Below are 27,722 nucleotides of genomic sequence, written 5' to 3'. Positions count from 1 at the left end.
CTGATGTAAATTATTAAATACTCATAATTTTACTTGGTGGTAGGGCTTTGTGGAAGCCCGCCTGGGTAGGTACCACCCACTCATCAGATATTCTATCACCAAATAACAGTACACTGTATTGTTGTGTTCCGGTTAGAAGGGTAAGTGAGCCAGTGTAATCACAGGCACAAGGGACATAACATCTTAGCTCCCAAAATTGGTGGCGCATAGGTGATGTAAGGAATGTTTAATATTTCTTATAGCGCCTTTGTCTATGGGCGGTGGTGACCACTTACCATCAGGTGGCCCATATGCTCGTCCGCCAACCAATGCCATAAAAAAAAAAATCCTTCCTATTCCTCCGTTTTTCAACACAGAGATTTTGTATTGAAGTTTAACGTCTTTTGGAATATCCAATGTTATTATAAAAAAATTGCGAAATAATTTTAATGAAATCCTTGAATTGAATGATTATGTCTATGGTTGTATATTTAATGAAGTATTTATATTGTAACCTGTTAGATCTATTGTTTTAGGCAGTATGTTGTATGTCTACGATATTAAATTTAAAATTTGGTATTTAAGACAAAAAGACATATTTGGTATGTGCTGACTCTGAATACTTTTATACTGTACTATAGAACCGATAAGGCCCAATGGATAGAACACGTGAATTTCAACTAAGATTATGATTTAAAATCTGGACAAGCATAACCGATGTCTCATGTCAATTTGTGTTTATAATTGATCTAGCGTTCGGTGGTAAAACCTCTTAGGGCTGAATTTCTTCCATGTGTTCCTCTACAAAGGTATAGTGTAATAAGTTTTAAGCTTCTTCATTAATAGAATACTCTTACTTGGACATTCATGGGACATTTTCCAGCTGTTAATTTTGTTACTAATAAAGAAAACCAATACGTTAATCCTTTGTTATTCACGAAGAAAACAAAGGAATAGACTGCTTAATTAATCGGCGCGACCTAAAATATTAAATCACAATGTAATTTGTTAAAGCGTAAACATCGGAGAAACCTTTACAAAAAACTTGTATAAATAAATAAAAAGAAAACATCCTCCGATACAAATCTCGTATAATCTGAGTGGAGGACAGTTTACGAGGATAGCGCCATCCCTTTATATCCTAGCCCTGATTGCCTCACCCTCAGGGTACCGACAGAAAATGAAATAGCCATACCGATTTATGAGTTTTTTTTTTCTCGTCCTCATTGCTCGTGACAACGGTCTTACGTCAAATTTATCGTTCGTTGAATTCAATTATCGTAAATAAGAAAAAAAAACTTTGGTCCACTTTTGTTTTTTAGGGCTTTTTGTCCAAATTAAACGGTTTCAATCGTTGCGCCTTTAATTGTTTCAATCGTCCGCTTCGTTTTGTTAATTGAGATTAGAAAAGTATTGTATTTTTAAAACAATTTCGATTAATCTTTTTTTGAATATTTAAATACGAGAGTTAAACTCAAATCAATTCGTTTATTTCGATTCAACGAAGAACAATTATTTACAGTCAAAGTAAAAACCTCAAGAAAATCTTCTGACCTGAAAACAACTGCTGAAAGAGATTCAGTTTGAATTTTTTTTTTTGTCAATTTATATAATTGCTCCCAATTTTCAAAATAGGAAAGAAAAAGTCGGAAGGCGATCGTTTTATTCCCAACGTTTCCATGAATTTTCTAATTGTATAACAAAATTGTATTCAAAATAACACAAACTTTACTTTAAAATTTTGTAGCAATACAATGTTTAGTTTGACGCTACCGCAATCTTTGTGTTCTCCATTCTGAACTCCCACTTAACAGCATACCTTATTATTATTTTCAGACCTTATAACCAGATATCGGAAAGTTTCATTTTTTATTTGAAATGAAATATTGGCCCATTTTGTAGCATTTATTTTTACAACAAAACTGTCCAATAATTAGAATGGTACGAGTACACTTAAGTAATGGCCTTTGTATTAACAGACTTTCCATTTGAACGTTTTCCGAACTCTGATTCAAGAATATTTATAACAATGAATTTATTTACATAAGAATCATTTACTTTAGATACGTGTACAATCATGTGCAAAACAAAATTAATATAGCTACTGTACAAATCATGACCGCATGGAATGATGGGAAGAATGCTGGCCCCGTTGAATCGCAATTTCGATTCTCTGTGTGAAAAATGAACTTCCTGTTACCAGTGGGGGCAATCTGGAAGGATCGCAAAATGTCTTAGAAATTGCTCTCCTAGCTTGTAATTGTTTTTTTATTTTTGTAACGAATTCTATGCTAACAAATTAGATATGTTTATGTTAGCCGGTTTATTTTATTTTTATTTATTTATTTGAAACACCATCGGCATATACACAAAAACAATTCAATCAATAGTACACGGACCAAAGCAGTGTGATACACAACTACAGGTATTTACAGCACTATTGAATTACAATAAAAAGTAATACACTCTTAAATTAATAATAATAATAATAAAAGAAACTAAACAAGCATAAACTTAGGCAAAAGATACGGCTTAAGGCTTAATAAAAACATAACAATTATAAACCTCTAAAAATAAAATGTAAATAATATGTTATTAATCAAATCTTTCGGAAAATGAGTAAAGTTGCAGGTCCTTGACCTGATATGTATCTGATCGTATAGTTTCCATTTCATTGGACCATGAAAGTGGCAATAGAAAATTCATCTGTATGTGCACTCACACGCCTGCACTTAAAACCTCCAGCTAATCTTTAAATTGTCAGGCGTGGCGAAGCAGCAATAATGTTTTATTTTTGTGAGTGACGACCTCCGTGGTCGAGTAGTCCGTACAACGGCTTTCAAGCCAATCCCAGGTCCCGGGTTCGATTCCCGGCCGAGTCTATGTAGAAAAGGTTCATTAGTTTTCTATGTTTTCTTGGGTCTGGGTATTTGTGGTACCGTCTACTACCGTTTTACTTACCGTTACTTCTGATTTTTCATAACACAGTGCTTTAGCTTCTTACATTGGGATCAGAGTAATGTATGTGATATTTATGTGTGGCCCAGTAGAAGTGCCACAACCAATGGTGCGGTTGAAAACTATACAAGTATCATTTAATTTTCATGTGTTTAATTTATCTTCCTTCACCAAATGAGCACGAGAAAAGTGACAGCATTTAACTCATATCCGTTGATCAAGGAAAACATCGTGATATCGAGTATGTGTTGAACGAAAGTCCACCAACCACATTGGAACAGCATGGTGGTCCAACAATCTGTTACTTAACTATTAACGTAATATTTATGTCACAGAATATTCGACAAGCGACGAGATAAATAATTCCAAGCCGCCTTAGTCGCTAATTTATGACGATGTAAAAATATTTATAAAATTTCGTCACAAGGCTTTGGTATTTTGAGCTCGTAATTTTGTACGGTTTATTTGCACATCAATTACGTTGATAGCCCTGTCCCTTCTCGCTAAGTAACAATAACAGTAAATAAGTCTAAGTGTTTAACAGACTAAATACGTCTTAAGAAACATTTGGGTTACTGTGATGTTATACAAGCATTGCATTAACACACTTATGTTTGATTCTGAAGGAATTTGTTATCCTTATGATCAATTAATCAAAATATACTTTATTCGAGTAGGCTTTTACAAGCACCTTTGAATCGTCACTTTACAAACTATATTTAGTTCCGGTTGTTCCGCAAACTGCATTCTACCGAGCCTGCCGATTCTGCCTGAAATTCAACGAGTATTAGCTCCACGCTTTTTTTATGGCGAATATAGTCAATGACGCAAATCATATTCTGTGGATGAGAAGGCAACAAATAACGTATAGTAAATTTAATTTATATATTAGTCTAGGTAGTTACTACAAATTGTGAACACATAAAAGTTATACATGGCATTGACATCTTTCATGATAGCTTCATTACTTTTAAAAAAAAGCTCATGGATTACTTCTTGTCAGCTAAATAGTGCGTTAAATTCCTTGTTTTTTGTTTTTCTTTTATAATATGTAGTTATTGTGTTTGTAAACGACGATAGCATAGGCCAATAATCTTTTTTAAAATTGTATAATATATTTTAGTTTCAACTTAATTTAAACTTTATTTTACATGTTGACACCATACACTGTGAATGTTATGTACACTTGTAATCGATGTACATATCAGAAGTTGATTTTCTTTTTTTGGATGTTGTGTAAACCATCAATTAATATGTATATTGTTAGTGTACTTATTAAATAAAAATAAAAATAAAATAAAATAAAACACCAATGAAGTAACACGTAAACTTAATTAATGAATAAGTTTTTTTTTTTTTAAATAGTTACTAGGCGTAAAAGAAAATCAACTGCGAAAGCGTTGATAGTTATTAAAAAAAAAAATTAAAAATTTTAAAATTAGAATCTATTCCGTCGCAATATTTTTTTTTTCCCAAGTATATAAAATAAATAATAAGGAACTTTCATTTAATATATATATATTAAATTAACCGACGAAGGGGGTAAAACAGTTATTATAACAAAGAAAAACAATAAAGAACGTGGTTACAGAAGAAATTAATTTCAGGAGTAATCGTTGGACGGCTGCTTTTGACGCGCAATTCATTACTGTATAGAAAATATTGTGGGAATGAGGGTATGGCGCGACTGTTCGAGATTAAATATATTAATTTTTACTTGATGGATGTGATGTTGCGTTTAAATTTGTTACGTACGATGAAACATTTCTGGCGCGATATTTCATATATTTTACAATTTGTACTTAGATTGATGTGCTCTTTTCTATTTATTACATTAAATTTAACAACCTACTAAAGTTATCTCAATCAAAATACTATCTATAGGAATTCAATAACATGCGGAACCATTTAAAAGTTTTTTTACGTATTTTATTATTTATCCGTCAATCTGGATCGAATAATTTGATCTAGATAAGTTAATTCACAATCGAGCCGAGACGGTTCAGTGGTTAGAAATGTTGCATATGAATTATTGTGGGTTCAAGTTCCAGTACCACTAAATTTTAGTTTCCGTAATTAATATTTATAATTCGCCTCGTGCTCGTTGTTAAAGGAAAACATCACGAGGAAACATACATGTGTTTATTTTCAACGAAATCAGAGTAGCGTGGTAGAATAAGCTCCAAACCTTTTCGATAAAGGGAGAAGGCGTTACCCAGCAATGGGACATTTGCTTTACTTAAAAAAATGTAATTCATTAAAATAAATAACATAGTTCCCGTGATTGTTATGGTGTGTTCCATGGGACAAACAGTTTTCTTATTTAACTGGATCTGTACCATAGTAATAAAAATTATAGCATATATTTTATGCTTTCTGAGCTTAACGACAAAAGTTTTTATAAATACATTATTCTACAGAACATTGTAGATCGGTGGTCGGTGATCGGATCAGTTTCTAAATAATAATTAATGAAATCTCAGTTATACACAGACTAGTGCATGAAGTATTAAATCGCTAAAAAGCTTGCTCATAGTTGGACGTACCTTTACCCGGCCGTAGTTATTAATATTTTCTTAAGCATTTCTTTTTTATTAAATATTTTGATGACTCTACATTAATGGATTACATTTTTCTTTCTTAAACTATGACATCTAATCATTTTTTGATATTTAATGGAGTATTATCATAGAATTCGATTTATTTTTAATAAGATTTTAACCCTCCGTCGTAGGTCCGGCCATGGCGGCTATTCTCAACGAAGAATGTTCACTTACTCAGGATATATAATGCTGAAGTATGAATATTTTATTTGGTAGTAGGGCTTTGTGCAAGCCCGTCAAGGTACACTTTCATCAGATATTCTACCGCCAAACAGCTACTACTTTTTTGTTGGTAGAATATCTGATGACTCAGTATTGTTGTGTTTCGATTTGAAGGGTGCGTGAGCCAGTGTAACTACAGGCACAAGGTTGGTGGCGCATTGGAGATTGGTGGTTGGGCGTTGGTGACTATGAAGCATCAGATGACTCATTTGTTCGTCCGTCTAATGTGCTAACATACAGTTGCACTCTATACACTTTTAATATATGAAGCTTACGTTATGTTCAGGCCTATGAAGAATTTGCATTAAAAATGTATGTTTCCTTAAGGTGAACAATTTCTTCAACAAAAAGCATAATTAAGTGCTAAGCCTTCTATTGGGACACGGCTTACTATATGTTTCCTATTGCCATTATTTTCCGTAAAACATCAAAACACAATACAATTCAAAATCATCAATCGAAATTCACTTTTCTACCATATAGTTAGGGTTGTTTTTTCTAAATCATTCATGGAACAATATGTTGTTTCGGAAGTTAAATTACAACAGCGATTTAGTTAATACTTTCAATGTTTTTTATTAGACCTTAAGGAGAATATAATAAGATTTATTATTGTTTGTCTTCTTTGAAAGGCTAAATAAGATTTAGTTTTCCCGATGGCGTTTAAATCAATTTTGACAAGCTGCTTGATTTATTGAGAATTGAAGATTCTTAAGAGCAAAGGAATTTTTTTGGTCCTGAATTTTAGTTCACTTGTTCTTTGGATTAGGGTAAAAGAACCTCTACCCTGGTCGCTTTGATTTGCAGATTTCGTCTCAGTCTGAAACCCTACACATTTATATTTTTGGAGACACCATTAGATAGGGATATCTATTCCCAATATTTCGCAGCTATTATAGCCTATTTATATGTATCATGCCGCAATGGAATGAAGAGGTGAAATTACCTCTAAGTCTTCCCCTCGAAGGAAGAGGAGTTATTAGCCCAGAAATGAAACATTTTAGGGCTGAAGACTTTACGTTTTAGTTTATGTCACAATTACTTTGAATTCACAGACTGATCGGGTTACGCTCAATTAATGGACAACTTCAGTCAGACACTGGCTGACAAGTAGTCCATTCATTGAGGAAGTTTACACATGATATAATTTCATGCTGCGACTTCAAGCGAAATACCAAGTAAGCAAACTGTATGAAACAGAAAATCATCATCCAAATATCACGCTGCTGAAACCGCAGACTACTGATATTCGTAGATAAATAGCAGTCTTAGATTCAGACAGTTTTATTTTACATCCGAATTCGAAACGCATATCCAACATTTTGTTATTTTAATAAATATATATTTGGTTGGGCTTGCAAGAATTCCAATAAAAAGTAAGCAACCATTTATTACAAATATTAGTTTCAATCAATATAGGTACATTGTAATAAATAGTATTAATATTTTTAAAATAATCAATTGCCAAAAACATCTACTTTTATTCTATTTGAAGTCCTCACACACCAATCCTCTGATAACCAGTCAAAACTACCTAAAATAACTAAAACAAAAATTTGTGATAAGTTGTGTCCAAAATCCACTTACTTTACTGATCTAAATTAAATACAGTTATGTCGCAGATATTACAATATATTTTAATTAATTAAATGATTAAAGCGTCTAACAATTATTTTCACCTTAATTTTTCAAACAATTTCCCCAATAACGGTAGTACTTTGTTATCCAATCTTATTAAGAAATTAATTCATTTATTCCGATAATTAGTATTCGACCTCCGTTCGCCGCATCTGGCCTTTATTAATGTCTATTCCCTTAGGGTTCCGTATAATTAACCGATTTGTGAAAATATTGGTACTCTTTACCTTGAGTATCGCGTCCATAATAATGAAACAGTTTTGTGTAATTTGTTGTGAGGAAAAAGAAAAAATCTTATATTATTGCAATTTTGAGTGATCTGTCTATCATTTCCCCTGTCCTAACTAAACTAAAAGTACCGTTTTTTTAAGGACGTAAGCAGTCTTGGCTTTGTGCCACCTGATGGTTAGTGGTCATCAACGCATATAATTGCGCCACCAAACTTTTATATTTGTAGTAACATAGGCATACTCTTCAAAACAGAACCCAACATTACTAAGTATTGCTGCTTGGCGATAGAAAATGTGATGATTGGGTGATACGAGTATCTACTAAGACTTCCATAAAGCCTTAACGTTACTTAAATCCTGAATTAACTCATAATTTTCATATATCTTGTAAAATTGTCTAATTTCTACCTTGATTCCTAAAGATATATGTAAACAAAATTAAAATAACGCCCATAAACAGTAACAGAATTCCAGGAAAATTTAACTAAGCCTTTGGGTCCTCTGAACATATTTATATTTAAAAGCGCTTAAATCATAATTTATTGGAGCAAATCTTTCTTTCAAAAGGGAGAAATTTATACGTATTAAATATTTCATGTATTTCGTACCCCGAAGGTTAAAATTCTGCGAATGTTGTTCCTAAAATAATAAATTATTTTTAAGGATTAACATACGTACGTTTACACACCTCTCTTCACCCCCTCTTTGACTTATATTGCCCTTCAAAATTCAAGATAGGAATAAGAATATGATACAGGATACAGTGAGCTGAATTTATCATTAGTAGGCTAAATCCATACAGAAAGTTTAGGTTAGAGGGACCCTGAGTTCCAGGGCTCTGGTGCTGCGTTTAAATAATTTTGTTATGAAGACATGGATAAAATATTGTAATTATATATAAATGTGTAAGGAAAATATCCGCGTTTATTTTTGTATTTTTTTAATATGTAGTCTTATAAATATATTTTTTATGTTGGTTTTAAATAGTAAGTATACCGTTATAAGGGGCCAAAACCAATTGGGCTGTATATTCTTTACCCAATCTAAAGTGACAAAATGTTGAGCTCTTATTAGATATTATCTTAGATCTTAGATAATTTCTCACTGAAATTATACTAAATATTCTTAGGAATTACTATAGATTCATAACCCCAATGGAATTCTTAATAATCAGATGAAATAAGCTTAGCAGTAGGAAAATTAGGCATTATTAATACTCGATTTATGGTATTTTAATTTTGGCTAAGGCTTTAGATAGTTATATTTATTCTTTAAATTCTATTTAGGCTACATGTAATCTTGAAACTGTTGAACTGTTAAAATGTATCCTACAAAATCGATGATTTTAATAAAAATAATGACAAAATAAATTTGTAACGTCAAGTTTTGGGATTCGCGAAGTAACAATAAATTTGAAAAATATTCTCTTCCTTAAAGTTTTTGATTCAATAATAAAATCTCAAAGAAAAAATAATAATTCCCAAATAATATTATTTTATTTTTATCTTTAAAAATGTGGTTTCAAAAGTGTTTTCCTCAAACTTACTTGAATAACGTAAATGTTTTTGATTTTGATTGAAATCTCTGACAATCCGATCCAGCATTTGCTATTGTTAGCTGTAAAACCTTTGTTATTGCTGTCCGTATAGTTTCAATGAAGGTTCATCAATCAGCACCCAATCAAGGGACAATGAAGTCGCAAAAAGTTTCCTTAGATCAAACTGAATATTATTAGAAAGGACCAATATTGGCGCCCAAGATGGGACTGCTTTGAACAATTTAATTCTTATTGAGAAACTCTCAATAATTGAGAAAATCTCAATATTTATTCATTAAAATGTTATTATATGAATTCATACTATATGTTATTATGTGATACCTACACCCACAAGGCAACAAAAATAAATTTAGAATAAAAAAGAACCGAATTCAATCAAAATACATAGCAAAGCATATTATTCTAGGTTTTTAATGGTTTTGGAGTAGGTTTAAAAACGGTGTTATTTTCTAATTGCTTTGTTATGAAAAACTATTTATTGAGTTCCAATTGAAAAATCCATGGCGCACCGCGATAGAAATAAATTAATCGCTGTGAGATCTATACAAAATAAAATAGTTCTCGGTCTTCGTTTTTTTTAATAATTTTTCGTAATTTAATGTTAAATTAAATCTGATGTACATATAATAAACTTAATAACTTGCTAATACAAAATGTGTGTTATGTAATTTAAATTTATTTGCAAAATATTATTCTTGTTTTTCAATGAGCAGTAAAGGGATACAGTCCAATTACCACAATGAATTTAATGGAGGTCGGTATTGTGTGTCCAATACGGTATGGTTGTCAGCACAATGATGCTTATGTACCACAACTTTTTATGATATTGCAAAATATTAGGCCTACGCCTGTCATGTTACGAACAGATGATATGTGTGAAACATTATAAAATTAAAATTGGGATTATGTATTTAGGATGACAACTTTGTTTGGTAATTGTTTTGTTGAATATGTACGAGTAAGTTGATTAAATTTTACTTTTTCATTATATATGGCCGCGTATATTTCTGTACTATGTATTTTAAATGTGCTCAATTTATCTTAAGCTCTTTTGTCTTATGTAATATAATGCCGCACTAAGGTCTACTAAGCATATAAAAAATGTTATGGACTTATATTGCGGTAAGTGTCCTCTAACCTGAGAGATTGATAAACTTAGCACAATGAGCATATATTGGAAGCTGGAAGCGTTTAATGGAATATAAAATAAGGTTTTTTTTAGAACGGGGCGTGGTTGTAATGAAATATTTATAAAATTATAAAAGCCAAAAACATTAGGATCTCGTTGCAGTCGACTTCAATAAGCAAAATCACCCTCATAAACCGTTACTATTGTAGCATAACAAGTTGAATTGACCGTCTTTTTGTACGCTCTCAACGCTCAGCAGTTTACAATGGAATCAGCGTATCCTTTAGTTGACAATCCAATTTCGCTTCACAAGCCTCAGGGGGCTGTGTTATTCGAACTACCGAGATAACGCCGATGAGAATTCTTAGTACGTGATATTATTTTTTCAAACTATAAGCTTAATAGAATTTAACGAGTTTCTCGATCAAATGAGGAATATTTGTTATGCAATCTCTATTTAAGGATAAAATCAAAATATACTTTATTCAAGTAGGCTTTTACAGGCACTTTTGAATCGTCATTTAACAGACTATATTAAAGCCCAAACGTACAAACCGGTTCGGAATGTAGATAAGTAATTTAGTAGTTACTCTTTTTCAACATCTAAAAAAACAGTCAAGTTAGTATGTTATATTTCTTGCCTGGAAGTCAACGATATTCCAGTACATTCGATTTGAAAATTTTAGGTTGATTTGTATCGTACATACATTCCTTAAATATGAATTCCAACTATATATTAATTGGACTTACCAAATTAGCAGTTATTCTTTTATTTACTACAAAGTTGTATAATATTATCTAATAATAATTGAAGTCACTGGTTTAGTTTTTAAACGTTCCAAATCTCGATTCTCGAGATAACCATTTTCCGAATTTTGTAATAGCGTCACGAGTTGCCGGATTGGAAGGATTTTGTGAACTCGAATTTTCACGTAGAAATTTCGAAAAGTTTCTGCCATCTTTTTATAAGTATAAATTTTAATAGATTATAGGTATCAGGTTGGTCAGATCAAATGCTTTAAAAATGACATAAGTCTTTACAACATATCTCCGATTTTGGTAGTCCTTAGATTAGAACATGTCGATGTCCTTAGAACATTGTAAATACTAAAATGTTTTTAATGTATCAATGTTTTATTACCAACATTACAATTCTTATTCATTTTCTCGATACTATCGATTAACTATTTATTACGGCAGGATCGACTTAGGAATCCTTTTTAAATATTTTAGTAACGAAATAATTTGATCGAGGACTTTAGACTTGTTATTTACTTATGTGACGATTTTTTCACATTTTACTACCAAAAATTAAGACTCCTATATATTATCAGTTTCGTAGAGATTTTTTTCAAGCCATTATTAAAAAAAAGACAAAAAGTCAAGCTTGGCGCTTAAAGTGTCTTATCGCGACCCGCTTGGCCGCCAACAAAACGGGCCAAGTCGAGGAAGGCTTCGATGTAGGTTAAATCATCTAACAACTGACCCGGTTTGCACGTTAGAAAAGATTACTGCCATGCATAGGCCTCTTTGTAAGATTGGACATAATTGGCATATGATTGACGCAGTGCCAATTAACTTTCCTTTGAAATGCCTGTTTATAATTGTGGACGCATGTCGTTTCAGCCAAGGCTTTGCATTTGCTTTGGATAAAAGGCATAATAAGGAAAAAGGTAGGCAAGGTAAAGGCGAGCTATGTAAAAAATGAGCACGTTAATTGAAGGTCAACGCTTTGAGACAATCACCATACTTATCATGTTTGAAAACATTCCCATATCTGATGAAATAGTCACGTGTGTATCTACCAGTGACCAGGGTGTTGGAATAAGCTGCAATCTTTTTCCTTAAGATGTGGCTGTTTGTGGATATTTACTTGCTTTACTTTACTTTCATATGGCAAAAAATCTGTAATTTCATTACTGTTTGATAGGATAAACCAACACACAGACTTTCACATTAATAACATTAAGTAAATACAGATATTTCCGATAATGTTGTTAATTTAAGCCATTTATTAGCAGCGGAAGTCGGACGGCTATCGCTCTTAATCAATTACTAAGCTGACAGATATAGAATAGAATATTAAACAGTTCTCAGGTATTTGCAATTGACCAGTATAAACCAATAATTTCCAAAAATGTTGGTACCATGTTATAGCGACGGAAAAATGCTGGAAGATGCTAGAAATACTAGAAGACGAATAAGGAAAAGAAGAAAAAACAGCTACGCTAGGCGAATAAGAATTCTTGAAAGTATGAAAATATTTGATGAAGCTGAATATCATCTTCGAGTTCAAATTACATGTTAACAAATATAGCCTTTCGAGAACTTAAAACTATATGATAATTAACTTTGTTTAAAAATAGTAAACAAATTTATGGTCGCCTTATGAAGTGATCACCTTGGAAGTATAAGAATCATAAATTCGTCACAAATCTTATTGTCTTGTTACCATTTGTTGTTGCAATGTAATCACGAAATAACGCAACTTTAAGTACGAACTCGGTTGCAATTTGTACAAAAATTCTTATTTGACTTTAGTTTATTTATTTAAAAAAAATATTCTATAAAATATAAACTGCGCTGACTAAAAAATAGTATTTTAAAAAAAAATGTAGTACTTTAAACGACACATTAGTTATATTGGAAATATTATATAGGGTAAAATATTATAATTAACAATTATTTAAGTAACATATATGGAAACAATTACTTTTTACTATGCTGTAAGGCTTACGACCTTTGGACTAACAGCAACGAAACGTCATCATTGTTGTTTCCATTTAGTTTATGTTATATCCTTCTCTGTGAACACATAAATATAAGTCCCCTGTAAGAACTTACAGAATGTCATAAAATCTTAACTCGAGTGGCCAGTGACAAATGCAAGGGTCAAACGGTTGACATCTTGAAGGCGGAATTAGAGAAAAATGGCGGAAACAAGATGGCCGACTTCACTTGATTTGTTTTCTTTAAATTTAAAAGGATGTTTATTTGTTAAGAAAAATATATATAATAATGGAAGGAGTATTTTGTATTTTAGATTTAAAAAATTAAATATAATATAAAAAAATTCATATTCTTGCGTTGTCCAGTCCTGGGCTAAATTCAAAATTTCAAATCTCATAGTCATCAAGAAGTTGATAAAAACCAATTTAAAAATTTTACCCTTTCACACTTTCATCTTAATAAAAACGTGTTATTAAGATGAAAGTTATTATTATTATTATGAAAACAACAATAAAAACGTGTAGAATGATAATAATCACATTGCCTATAATTACACCAGCTAACTCATTATCCGAACCGACGCTCAGTACAAATAGTTGATGTTTTTTGGTAAATTTACTGGTGGATTGTACAAAACCTACCCAGGATTTGCTCAAATCCCTACCATTTATAGAACATATCTTTAGCTAAGTAAACGAATTACGTCTTTTCAACTACCTAATAAAGTTTGTCACAAATTTCGATACAATTTTACCAGAACTTGTCTTTGAAAATTTGCCGATGAACAATATATTTTAATCTTACTTCGTCCCAATTTTAAACATGATTTTTCAATTTGCATTTTCCTTAAACGTAAATAAGCATTTACGTGTTTGAATAAAAACTTTTTATAACTTTGTCGTACTAAAGTTTTTAATGTATATTTGTTTTTAAATAAATAAAAATTGTTCAGTAATACCATACTGTAAAAACTCATATTGTGTCTCAGTCTTCGGTATCACGCGATTTTGATCCTTTTAATCATAATAGTCAATGGCGCTTATTACTTTCTGAAACATTACATTCGAGTTCGGCCTTGAGTTTCATGTACAGTTTTTAATTCTATGGACAGAATTCTTTAACTAAAATACGTGTTTCCAACAGAAATAATTCCTCAAACAAATATGACGTATATTTTCTCTTTAGCTTTTCTTTTATCGAAAATTTAATTAGAAAACCAGTAAGAACGCAAACCCTAGAAACGGCGCTGTAATTAACAATCTTGATTTAAATAATAATATGCGCGTTGAGGAATATGACATTTGACTCGTGAAAAATATTAAAAATGAGAAAATTAATTTGAATCGTTCGAAATTAAAACGGAGCACATTGCAATGCTATGGCGACTGTTACACCGTATTAAGTTCGAAAATTAAAATGTATTCATCTCGTACTAATAACTGTTTAATTAAAACGATTTGAAATGTATTTCATTTAAGATAAAAGGAATATATTGTATTTTGAACAAAATTTTTAAAAACTAGTATATAAAATAGTCATTTCTAATAAAGACTGAGATAAAAAAGTATCAAGTGAGAAACTGTAGTTATTTGTATGTATTTAATAGGAGCTTACATCAACCTTCCTAAAACAAGGCTTCCTCTGACCGGTTTATTGCACTCGATGTTAGAGAGGATCTTTATGGTAAAATTGGTTACATTACATTTTTTACATTAGCAGTCTGTAAATTTCCCACTGCTGAGCTAAGTCCTCCTCTCCCTTTGAGGAGTGGGTTTGGAGCATATTCCACCACGCTGCTCCAATGCGGGTTAGTGGAATAGACATGTGGCAGAATTTCGTTGAAATTAGACACATGTAGGTTTCCTCACGATGTTTTTCCTCATTGCCGATCACGAGATGAATTTTAAACACAAATGAAGCACATGAAAACCCAGGCAGGGTTTGAACCCAAAATAATTGGTCAAGATGTACGCGTTCTAACCACTGGGCCATCTCGGATATTTTTTGGATACACAATTTAAAAAATCTTATTCGATTCTCCGAATTCCATTGATTGATTGTATTGTATTTTTTGTATTGATTCATTCTTGGAACCTGTCGGAATTTATTCCATACATATTTCTTTAAATATACCCATTGAATTATAGAGGCGGGAATTGTTTATTGCACATTTCGAAGACGAAGGCATTTGGCTCTATTTAAAGTTTTATAAGTATAAAATAAATAACGCGTATTACTCAGCCTTCATTGTAATATTTAAACTAAACAACTGAAATAAGTAACGTTTTATTAGGAAATATATTCCGAAAACACAATCATTTAATAATATAATAAATAAATAAATATAACATGATTCGAGTTACTCTTGTCGGTGTGATAGGGTGTAAGTTTAATTTGTAATTCGGAGTTCGTTTGTGGTCCGGGCGCACTTTAGTCGTGAGTGGACCGATGACCTTTTCATGGCACGATGCAAAATAATTAAGCGTTGTTTTGGGAAATTTGCCGCATGTTATTCTAGATACTCCTGTGTAGGATTGCCTTTATCTATAAATCGTAAAACTATGTAGATTATCTGGTTGCATGTGTTACGATATTTTTGTCAATCGTGACCAATTAAATTATTGAAATAAAAAAATAATAATTATAATAATTAGTTTGAAATTATTTTACCTACCTAGTATGGCTACCTTAAAAAAGGAACTAAAATTTATTGTAAGAGAAAATGTGTATGACTATAATTAGTAAATATTATTCTTTAATTAACTTTTTTATTTAATTTTTCTATATTATTGTACTGCAACAGTTTATATAATTGAAACCAACTTTGTATATCTATATATAAGTTGTATACAAAATGCTCATTGTACAATTGAACTGTAAGGTTACTTCTTAGAAAAATCACTGGTAGTAATCTAAGTTATTACTGAGTGCTCTATAATAGAAATTATATTTACATCATACTATTTTCTTTGTTAATAAGCTACACTCGCGCAAAGTTGATATGGGTCGCTAAATAGTCTAAGTGTTGACAAACTACACCTTAAGATCGAGTTTGATTTGTGATTTAAGGAGTGTATGTATGTGCGTGTAACTGTAAACGAATGAATGCATGTATACTCACACATACATGTGTTTTAATATTACTTTTGGTCTCGTATAACTTGAACTTGAGTAGTTAGTAATGTTTTAAATAAATGATATTTTTGTTTCATTGTATGTATAAAATGTACCAAAATATGACTCGTAAGATTATAAGACAACTACTATAATACCTCAACCAAGACACAGCTATTAATAAAACATATTCAACGTTGTTATTAAATATTTTTCTTAACAAAACATAATTAAATAACTTTATAAATATAATCGAAAGCCATTTTTAATACAAAATAATGAAAATATCGTCGCTTGCATGAACTCGAAAAGCCACAGTAAGTCTACGGAATTTAAATAAAAATGCAATTCGTGGTTCTAATTTAACTAAAAGGTAAATAAAATTCGATGAAACTTATACAAAATATTTGATTGAATTCACGGCTCCGATATTTGTACTACATAACAGCATTAAATATTAAACCTTTATATTTAAATTTGTATTAAAATTTGATTAAGAGTATTTTGGTATAACACGCCCAAATTAAGTTGGACTCTTCGAATTTACTTTATTTTAGACGCGTAATTGAAGCAAAAGCCGTGGTCTAAAGGTGGAATCTTATTTTTTTGGCAAGCAGTACAGAAATTATTTGTGTATATGAGTCATCGTTAAAAACGGTGGGGGAAATAATCGCAAAAAAGCATGCATTTGAGGGTTGAAATTTGCCATATGTATGTGCAGCCACCATTGGTAGTCGACAAAATCCATATCTACCATAAATATTATATTGATTAAATGTCTTTCTGTTTCTAATTTCAGATTCTGCTGAAATCCAAAGCGCTGTGTAATGTGAGTACCAATTTTATTTACTCTCGTTTGTCTATATTATATATGAATGGAAAAAAAAGGCTTTCTTCTTGAGAATATTTTTCGTTCTTATATAAGATCGTATAAGATTTAAAAAGGCTTGTGGTAAAGGTCATAGATGTGAACGATGAACGAGAATAGATTTTCAATCCAAGGTCACCGTTTGTGATGATAATATACCCAATCTTTAAGAGCCTCTGAGAGTCTTTTGACTATACTCGGGCAATTCTACTAATATATAACGGTTATCATATGTTCCCGATTATATTCAGATCTAACTTCGAAATGGAACTGACAATTTGTTTGTAGAATTAGCCCTGGTTACTAAACTGACCAAATTTTCAGTTTTCAACGTCAAATATTTGTATTCTTAAATTAATTATATATAAATTAGGTGCATGCCTCTACGTTTTCGTGATTTGTATAGTACGTTCAAAATAAATAATGACATAAGAAATGTCAATAAAATTGTTATACTTAAAGTTAAAATTAACATTAATATTATAACGCAAGACCGTTAAAGTAGATATCACGTATCAATTGAACCATATTGGGCAGAAATGTTTTAACCCACAGTAACACTGATGCGAAGCTTTGAAGATCAGTTACTTTTATAATAATTTTATATATTAAAGCCTTTGAAACACGCTGCACCTTTTGATATAAGTTTTATGTAAATTGGTTTAGTAGTTCTTTCAGTTGGGATTACAAATGAAACGTCTTATTTTTTGGTATAGAAATAATGCACCTGGTGTGGTGTTACATCAAAAGTTCATAATGAAGTTGCTCGCAAAACCGCCTATTAAGTGTCAAGTCATGCGAAATAGACAACTTCACACCTCATCTTGCTTATGAATTTTGATTATATTACAAATTTTACTTTTGAATGTTCAGCGAGTAGTGATGAAAAATTAATAAAAATATATCAATGTCATTATCGTTATTATTATTATTATACTGAAATTATTTGTTTGCATCATAGTAAAAATAATTTATAATCGTCGCGTACAATAAGAACGCACCTATTTTTTTTGTTTACTATATTGCTTGTTCTAAAGTTAATAAAGAAATCATATTAAACTTCAACCTATTGCAGATTCAAAACTTTGGCTGTAATTAATATAGTAAAACAAGACGCAGGTAACATTAGCAATTTGAATGTTTAATGTGACGTCACAGAACTTGACAGTCCACTGGGAGGGCGGCCATTTTGAATGCGGCTCTGAGTACGTTATTATGAAAACATAAGGAGTTGAAGATTTTTTCTCGTTTCTACGATGGTTAGTTCGTACCTACTCGCACATTTAATACGATGTTTGTAGTATTCTTTAAATTTTATTTGCGCTTATAAATTGTATATATTATTTATATATCAATCAAAAGTAAAAAACTTTGCAAGCGTTATTGTTGCGAGAAATGTGGCCTCACGAGGCCATAAGACTTTGAAATCGATGATTATTAAAAGATTTATAATTAAAGAAATCTAATTAATAAATATTGAGTTAAATAAATTATTATTATATAGTAACAAATTACATAGTATACGTGCCACGAACACATATAAGCGAATAGACAGCGGAGATGGAGGGAGCATGACGTCATAATAGAACGTCATGTCATTTTGAGTCGCTCTTACCTTCAAGGCATGCCAATACATGTTTCACATCGAAAACATCGACATAAACCCACCACACGTATAAATCAATTTAATGACAAGTGAGTTTCACACAATAAAATTTATCTTCAGTACAAAAGAAGATCGTAAACTCAAATTAAACGCCGAACTTATTATGAACGTACCCGGAAATATATTAAAAAGATGTGTGTATTAAAAAAAATGTTAAAAAAATCTTTTCATTTCTGTCTGGTGTTATTGTCCACTTCTCTTTTATAATACAAACATCTTTCAATCAGAAACATAATTAAAAAATGTTCAATTCATTCGCGGTATACTTAAAATATCCGTCATATTTTTATAATTGTTGTGCCATGTACGTGACCCAAAAACATTTTAGCGCAAAAATACGTCATATTATCAAAGAAACGCTACAATTTTTTAAACAAAACATTTTCATTTATTAAAAAATATCTCATCAGCCGCTTTAAGCGCTAAAGGTTTACGATACAGGAATGACCTATTGATGTACTGAATAAAGACCAAGTGTACAAGAGTGTGACCTGAAAAACTTGCACTCCGCCACAAAGCGTGTAAAGCGCGCCGCGGTCATTAGCGGGTAACTGTGTGGTTATTAAACCAGCGAATTATTTTCACAATATACACGAAGGTAAAATTCATATAAATAGGTAATTGCTGTTCGAGGCTTTCTTTTGATTGAACATTTTGTTCCAGCATATTTTCAGATTTTAAATCCCATTTAGTGTTGACTTAATTAACAATATTTTACAGTGGATATCAGGAATCCAATAACGAACGATGCATGGGAAAGGGTCTGAGGGATTATTTATTTTTTGTAGTGTATATGCAATATGAAGAATACCTGAACTTTTATCAAGCATTGCTTTATTAGGGGTTAGATATTCTGATATAAATAGTTCATTTGAAATTTAAAGGTTTCACATACTTTCCGAAGAACAAGATTGTAAATGCTGTCAACTTCCGAAGTCTGGGCTGCTAACTCCATAGTTATTTTTAAAAATCATTTACTATGATATAGTTTTCTTCGTTATTTGTAGAAGAAAATTAATTTAAACTTAATAAACATAATTTGGGACGGTTAACATTATAGCTATTTGTTGTTAAGTAGTATATTCAACAGCTTTAACTCGCTGTACAATGTAGACTTAATGTGCTTACAGAAAGTAATCAAGAAACTTGCATTGCTATAAAGCGCTGTAAGGACGTTAGCGGGTGATATTATAGTTATTATGCAATTGTATGTATTTAATTTAACCGTTAATGTTTATTGAATGTTTTACTTTTTTATTGAATGAACTGCGGTCACTTTATGTGTTGCGTTGATAAGATCTCAATGCAGACGAGAAAATGAACCACAGAGTAGAAAGTAGAAGATCTATTTAAAACTTATAGGTCTTCTTCTCTTGTCTAGAACTAGTCATACATTACAGTAGTACATTCTAAGAGTCAAATATACCGTAAATGCGGTCATAGCCACGGACTCAAAGATATAAAAACATAAATAGAAATAAAACTGAAACATTTAGATCCTTTTGTAAATTCGTAAATGAAAAACTAATTTATAATATGAATTTGCGATAGATAAAAAACCACGAAGAAAATAAAAATGTCAATTACCAAAACAAAAAGTAAATAAACTTCAAGATAGTTAAGTAACTTAAAAAAAATACTCGTATTCAATGGCCACACAATTAAAATACTTTTTACGCTCCGCTAACAATTTTTCATGTCACGTGAGAATATGTTTACCACGATTCCAGTTCAAAACATACTACCGAATATAATATACAAAATACAAACCTGTTTTATGCTCTACTTTTTACATACAATTATATTTATAATCTGTACAATACACATCGGGTAGAGATGATATTAAACTTTTCCGCGACGAATAAGAATTTATTCACATAATAATTGATGATGTATAGTCGTAGAGCCTTGTTCAAGTCTCTCTGACTGCGTACATCACATATTTTACAGTAAATACAGGCACAAGGGACATAACATCTTAGTTTCCAAGTTTTCCGGCGCATTAGCGATGTTCTTCTTAAAGTGCCAATGTATATGGCCGCTATGGTGACTACCTTTTTTCTTTCAAGAGGTGTTTCTTTGCGCGTCTGCTGTAATAAAAAAATTACACATTCAACATTAAAATCAAGTTTAAATTTAGAACCTAAATCTGTTAATAATGAAAATCTCTTAACCTGTTTATTGCTTTTTATAATACCATTAGATCACGAAACTCGAAGCGTAATTAGTAAGTCCAAAATAGACGGAACCAAAGAAAACACGAAAGAATTTAAATTCCAATAAATCTCGTGGATGTAACTACAGCTTTATTTATTGCTTTAATATTGTAAAAGCGTTTGTTATGGCCGTCTTTAATTCTATAATTTACATTTAGACTCCGATGTGTACAAATCTTTAGTGTTATTGTTAGGAATGATTGATTTTTTATTTGAAACTATAATTTTTTTCGTATTGATTTTTTGAAATCATAACAATTTTTACATTATTTTCTTTTAAATTTATTACTTCTAAGTATGTTTTGCATTTTTATTTTATACTTTGGTTTTGTTTTAGTTTTTTTTTTTTATTTTTTATGTTATTTTTGGTACCTACTTATATTATAGTTTTATTATATTTTGTTTCTTGTCTTCAATGTTTGTCAAATATTTATGTCCCAAATAAAGATTTACTTACTTACTTACTTCTTAATGTAAACCCTTAACTATTCTTAATTTTATTTTTAGACTAGCGACTCGCCCCGGGTTCACACGAGTATAATTTATAATTAAATAAAATGATATTATATAAATATAATTTATACTTTATAGCACTCAGGAATGATGTAACATTGGATCATTTGTTTTTTCAAAAAAATATGACTTCTGTATAACATAGTATAGAAGTATAGATATGTACGTGTTTCGAGAATATGTCAAGTTTACGTGTTCCAACTTTGAAACTTAAACGAGGATTATGGGTTCTAGTACTCTAGACTCTAGTCCCATGCTCAAGAAGTAAAACATAAGTAACAGTGGTTAAAAAAATTCAATCAAGTCCTCTCGTCTCGAGACGAGATGGGGAGGTCTGTACTTCATTATCGGTTACTTTTACGATTATGATTGCATAAACCAGACATATTTGCGGTATTATTTTGAATATCGAGCATTCTTTAAAGTAACGCAAGAAAAGTTTATCTTACTCGTATAGAAAGTGATAATAATAAAAAACACGACCATTGATGGATTTAAAACCCTGTTGAGTTATTAACGAAGCACGTATGACGCTCTATAATTTATTTTAATACGTTAGAAAGTTACATATATCTTCAAAGTAAGTGTTTAAATATGTTTTTAAAATAGTAACTATTCTTTGCTTGTTAAAAATTTATATGGATTTTTTATTTTAGTATTAGGATAAGACATTTTCTTGTTCAAGTTAAAATATCTAGTGACACATATCACGACTTGGATTCGACCAAATTAAAAATTGACATCATCCTCTAATTCGCAGTTCTCTAAAGTGTTCTTGTGTTCTTGTGTGTGTGTGTAAATATTAAAATAATGTTTAAATTATTACAAAACGCCATGCACGCAGTATAGTCTGATGTATATGACAATCTACTTCATGCGATACGCTATTTTAATTCGTATCCCTTATGAGTCAATTATTATGACAATCAATGTCGCTTATAACTTTCTGAAATTTCACGATCGAACATTCGGTGAGTTCTAAAATTGTTCTCGCAGAGTATCCTAATGTACGTTGCACTTTATTTCTTTGAGCGGAAGCAGTTATTACATTCCAAATGTGTTATCAATAATGTCTTATACAGTGCTTCTTAGTGGGTCCCGCTCCCGATGAATGTGGCACATGTTTTATTCGGTAACCTATCTCACAGTCATGCCTCCAATAACCGATTACATTAAAAATCGAACGACTTAGATAAGTGTGAGTAACCGTATGAGCATTCCACACTTATCTTGGATACGTATTGGAATATTTTCCATATGATTCATATTTATTTATTTATTCGAATTTAATTGAAACAAGAGTGTATCCTGTGTACTCCACATGGATTTCGGTTCTGAGATATTTGATATAAAGTTTGCTCGAACGCGCTAATAACAGGTCATAGAAAAACGATTTCAAAATTAATTTATTAGGTCACGGATTCTATTTAATACAAATTATAACTCACGACTCACGGAAGCAGGGTAGTAAACTGTAAGGCGGGAGAAACCGAAGCAGAGAATATATAATAACAAATGTTTTTTTTTAATTTTCTGTATAATTAATCAGTAAAAAATATGGAATTGGATTTATTAACTCCGAGATAAATCAAATTACTAATTACATTTAAACAAATAAAATTTACTCTTCCTACCATTACACAACTAGGATCTGCTTCTATGTCCCGATTATCACTGGCAAACTTTAATATTATAACGTTATTTAAAATAAACATTTCAAATTATTTATTATCAAACAAAGGCTTTACAAAGCTTATTCTTTGACATAATAATTAATCGTTAATTTAAAAATAATATATTTACCTGTTCCGTTATATAAAGCGTTTTATTCGTGAAATGAAATGGTTGAAATTCTTTGAGCGGATTAGATATTTAAAGGTTCAGGTATTTTTAATATATTTAGTCGGCTTGTCACACCGTTTGACAAGTATTTACAAAATGGATTATTTAAGTTATCTGTTATTTGGAAAATGTTTTGAATTTGTTTGTTTTCTGATACGAAATCGTCCAGGAGCGTAAGCCGTATTTTGTCCCAGTGATTATGGGACGATAGCTGCACATAAAAAATTGGTTATAGTCTAATTTTGAAGAGTTCCAGCAATAGATGTGCTGAAAAATAAAGAGGATTCTTGATTGAAATTTATTAAATTGATACAGTTTAACAAAGAATTAATTTTAGAGAGCGGAAAAAAGTAACTGGCCGGAAAGAGAGCGGTACAACGTCTGTATAAAAAAAAATGATGAAAACGTAAACAATTTAACAGAAGTAATGTATATTATTTGATATTAATAATTTCATTTAAAGGAGGTTTCATCATTTTGGCGCCAAATGTATATGAGTGACTTGCAGTTTACAATGAAATGAAATTAAAACAAAACCGATAGGTTTCGAACTTCCTAAAAAATATTTTGAATGAACACAAAGTCACACGAGAGACCCACTAGTCTTATTTAAATTTAGAACGGGATATAAAAAAAAAATTAGATTACTTGATGGTCAGTAGTATCATACACTCATCGTTTTTATTCTTTACGATATAGTTAGGCGGATTGGAAAATGAGCCTTCACATGATAAGTATATCACTACCGAAAGATATTAGCGCTGTAAGAAATATTAACCATTGCTTACATCGCCTATGAACCAACTTTGGAACTAAGATGTTATATCCCTTGTGCCTGTTACACTGGCTCATTCAACGAACACAGGGACACCAAGTATTCTTGTTTGGCGAAAGAATGTCTGATTAGTAATATTAAAAAAAAAATCAATATGATTAATTACAAATTAAAATTGATTATATTAAAGATGTGGGCGAAAAATTAATGTACATTACCAGCCTGCAAATTTCCCACTGCTGGGCTAAGGCCTCCTCATCCTCTGAGGACAAGGTATGGAGCATATTCCACCACGCTGCTCCAACGCGTGTTGGTGGAATACACGTGTGGCAGAATTTCGTTGATGTTAGCCGCATACAGGTTTCTTCACGATGTTTTTCTTCACCGCCAAGTCCGAGATGAATTATAAACACAACAAATTAAGCACATGAAAACTCAATGGTGCTTGCCTGGGTTTGAGCCCGCAATCATCGGTTCTAACCAAGATGCACGCGTTCTAATCACTGGGCCATCTCGGTTCTCAATGTATGTATATTTCATTGAAAAGGATTAGTTTTTTTTTATTAAAATAGTAACAATAAAGTTTCGCGTTACGTTATCGTGTTCACGGACTCACTTATAACTTTCTCAACAATGGTTCCATAGTTTTTCAATTACTTAACGTATCGTAACTATAATGAACGGATACAAAGAACGAACTCAAATTAATGTTCAAACAAGTTTCATTGTTTGAATACACAATCGATTTAACGAGATATAATAGAATCAATTACGCTAAGAATTTCATTATACTTTAGGATCTTGTGGTACTTTTATACACTAAGAGCTAGCGAACAAAATAATTTAAAATAATAATTTAAATTTTGCGAAATATTTAGTTTATAACTATAATAAATTCTTAAATCTTTTAATTATTTTTAAATTCCTTAAAATATACTTTTGTTAATCACAACAATAAAATAGCAGAGAGTCCCAGTAATTAGAACACGTGAATCTTAACCGATGATTGCGGCTTCGAACAAAACCTGATTTTTCATACACATAATTTGTGTTTATAATTCATCTCCTGCGCTTCGGTAAGCGGAAACATGGCGGATGTGAATTTGCCACTTGTATTTCCGCAAACCCGCATTGGAGCGGCGGTGTGAAATAAGCCTAAAACTTGTCCTCAAATCGAGAAGAACCTTCAGTCCACCACTATGACATTTACATGATGTGATGGTCGTATATAAATGTTCTTACCTCTGGTCCATCTCTCTTGTGTAATTGTACCGTATAACTCGTTGCTATATGTAATTATAATAATAAGACAAATATATTATTTTACCAACTCCATACTTATTTATTGGTTTTATTTAAATATAAATCATTTCAATAAACGTGACTTTTGATGCTTATATCTTTTTTTTAAAGTATGGATTAAATACATTTATAACCTCTTCGAATTCTATTCAAAACTTTTAAAGCAAATATTTTACAACAGTATTTGTTTTAATAATTCAATTCACTCTAACACTCAAGATAGTGCTACGAATTGGCCCATCGTTGTCCGCTTGAGCGTTATAATTTAATAAAATATAAAAATCTAAGGAATTTCGTAATTAAACGTAGTGTTAATTCAATAATTCAATTAGTAAACATATCAAGATTAATTCATAATGGATCTAATTTATTTCAATTATCAAAGAACGGTATTATTAAGTCAAAGATTGTAGGAATAATTAATTTACTTTATAAATCTTTTGGTTTATACCCAACTGGATGTAACTATATATATATGTGAAATAAAAGAGATTCTTTATAGCCTGGGTTACCTACCTAGACTGTCCAATGAGTCACCATGACATTGGCGCTATGAGGATTATAAAGCAACTCTTTCATCACCAATGTACTATCAACCTTAAAAACTGAGATGTTATGTACTCTTGTGGCTGGTGTTACACTGGACTGGATTACGCACTCTTAAAATCAGACCACCGCAATTCCACTGCAGTTTGGCGGTTACAATTACACACTACATGTATCATACTTACGTACAAAAGTTACTTCAGTAGAAGGGATCTTGTTTTTCTGACAAAATCCTGAAAATACTCGTACATTGGTTAACCGCTAATCGTCTTCCTAGAGCTTAAAACTAAATACGGGAACGCTATCTGGGGGTGTTCACTGAAATTTCTTGTTATTTGCAGTCCTTAAGTACAAACGCTTAAGATTACTTCAGGACGTATATCTATTTGATTATATACTATTTGTGTATGGTAATAAGGTTGATTGTTGAAAGTACAACGTTTGATTTATATCCACGTCATTTTATTTCAAAATTGATTGTTTTAAGTATAAGCACTACCAACACCATAAAAACTCAGGTGTGTATAATTGTGTTAGAACCTGCTATTAAAAAAAAAAGTCGTTGTGAACACTTGACAATCCGCACCACAAATCAGTGGGTTTCATTTATATGTAACAGAAACTTAATTGTTTACGTACAATTGTGCTGTTGGGAATAATAAAGCGCTTTTCATGAAACAATAAAGAAACTTTCATCAATATAAAAAGGTATTATATTTTTATAATCTCACGTCGTCGTTTTCATAATAATTTGTTGTTTTCGAAAATAGTTATTAAATACTTATACAAGGTTTAATATTTCGTTGGTATAGTTGCTATTTAATGACGACACCGATCGCTGTTTCTTTCGTTCAAAAAAATCAATAATGAAAAAAAAACCTAGTCGTCTTCGTAATGTTCAGTGCTAACTTTTTCTCATTAATTTGTGATCCGAAAATATCGATTGTTATGATGTCTGGTAATATAAAAAAAGAAACATAAATAAAAATATCGTAAATCAGATGTGTCATGTATATGATTAGTCTGTAGAGATACAATAAGGAACATTTAATAAGTTATTAAGTTAATCAGACGAGAACTTCTTTAGCAGTGCTAAAATCTACTGTCTCGGGATCCACGATTATTATTTTTTAATACTTCGTTTCACTTAAATGAATGGAAATTTAAATGTCTTAGTCATAATGTATTTTTATGGAACGTATAGACAAAGGAACAAATCATAAGGTTCGTAAATTATTTAATAATTAATAGTTGTCAGCTCTTGCACTATAATTAACGAAGGCCAATGATTTACACGGTTTAGAAATTAGGCTATTGTTACATCATAATCGGTTTCGTCGACGTCATTACGTTACTAAAGTTCACTTGTGATTTATGACTAAATTCGTGACTGAGACATTCAGTCTAAAATGTAGGTAGTTGAAAAGTTTCAATGAATATAATGGACAGTTTTCAAACTTTATTCGATGTCTATACTTGTTTATTAACACATGATTATTACCCATTATTATTAGATGTATTTTCATTTTTATTTCATAAGTATTATTAGAATCGTTTGTCTTAATTCTGACTTGTTTCAATGTGAACACACAGTCAGAACTACTGGGTCTACAAAGCTGAAATTAAGGCATACGTTAAGGGTTAATTTTTGGAAATTTTTGCTGTATTGTATGGGAATTTTAACTATCAATATCGTATCAAATATTATTCACTCCTAAGTAACGATGTGTTAAATGAACTATTGAAAATTAAACAGAAGGACGAATAATAAATATTTTAGTGAATACTATTCCCATGTAAGCGATGTTCCTTGTGTCTCTATAAGAATAAACA

The 27,722-nt window shown here is 31.0% G+C and overlaps 1 protein-coding gene across 1 annotated transcript in view; it reads left to right on the top strand.

The window, feature by feature from the left end:
- LOC125072667 (protein madd-4) overlaps positions 1–27,722 on the top strand; it is a 395,564-nt gene that overhangs the window by 157,007 nt on the left and 210,835 nt on the right. The window contains exon 3 of the mRNA XM_047683327.1: positions 16,961–16,990. The gene's annotated coding sequence lies outside the window, so the exon portion shown is untranslated. The remainder of the gene's footprint in view (positions 1–16,960; positions 16,991–27,722) is intronic.

This window comes from Vanessa atalanta, chromosome 22, assembly GCF_905147765.1.
Source record: "Vanessa atalanta chromosome 22, ilVanAtal1.2, whole genome shotgun sequence".
NCBI classification, from domain to species: domain Eukaryota; kingdom Metazoa; phylum Arthropoda; class Insecta; order Lepidoptera; family Nymphalidae; genus Vanessa; species Vanessa atalanta.
The sequence above is the reverse complement of the archived record's forward strand: the minus strand, read 5'-3'. Positions and strand labels throughout refer to the sequence as shown.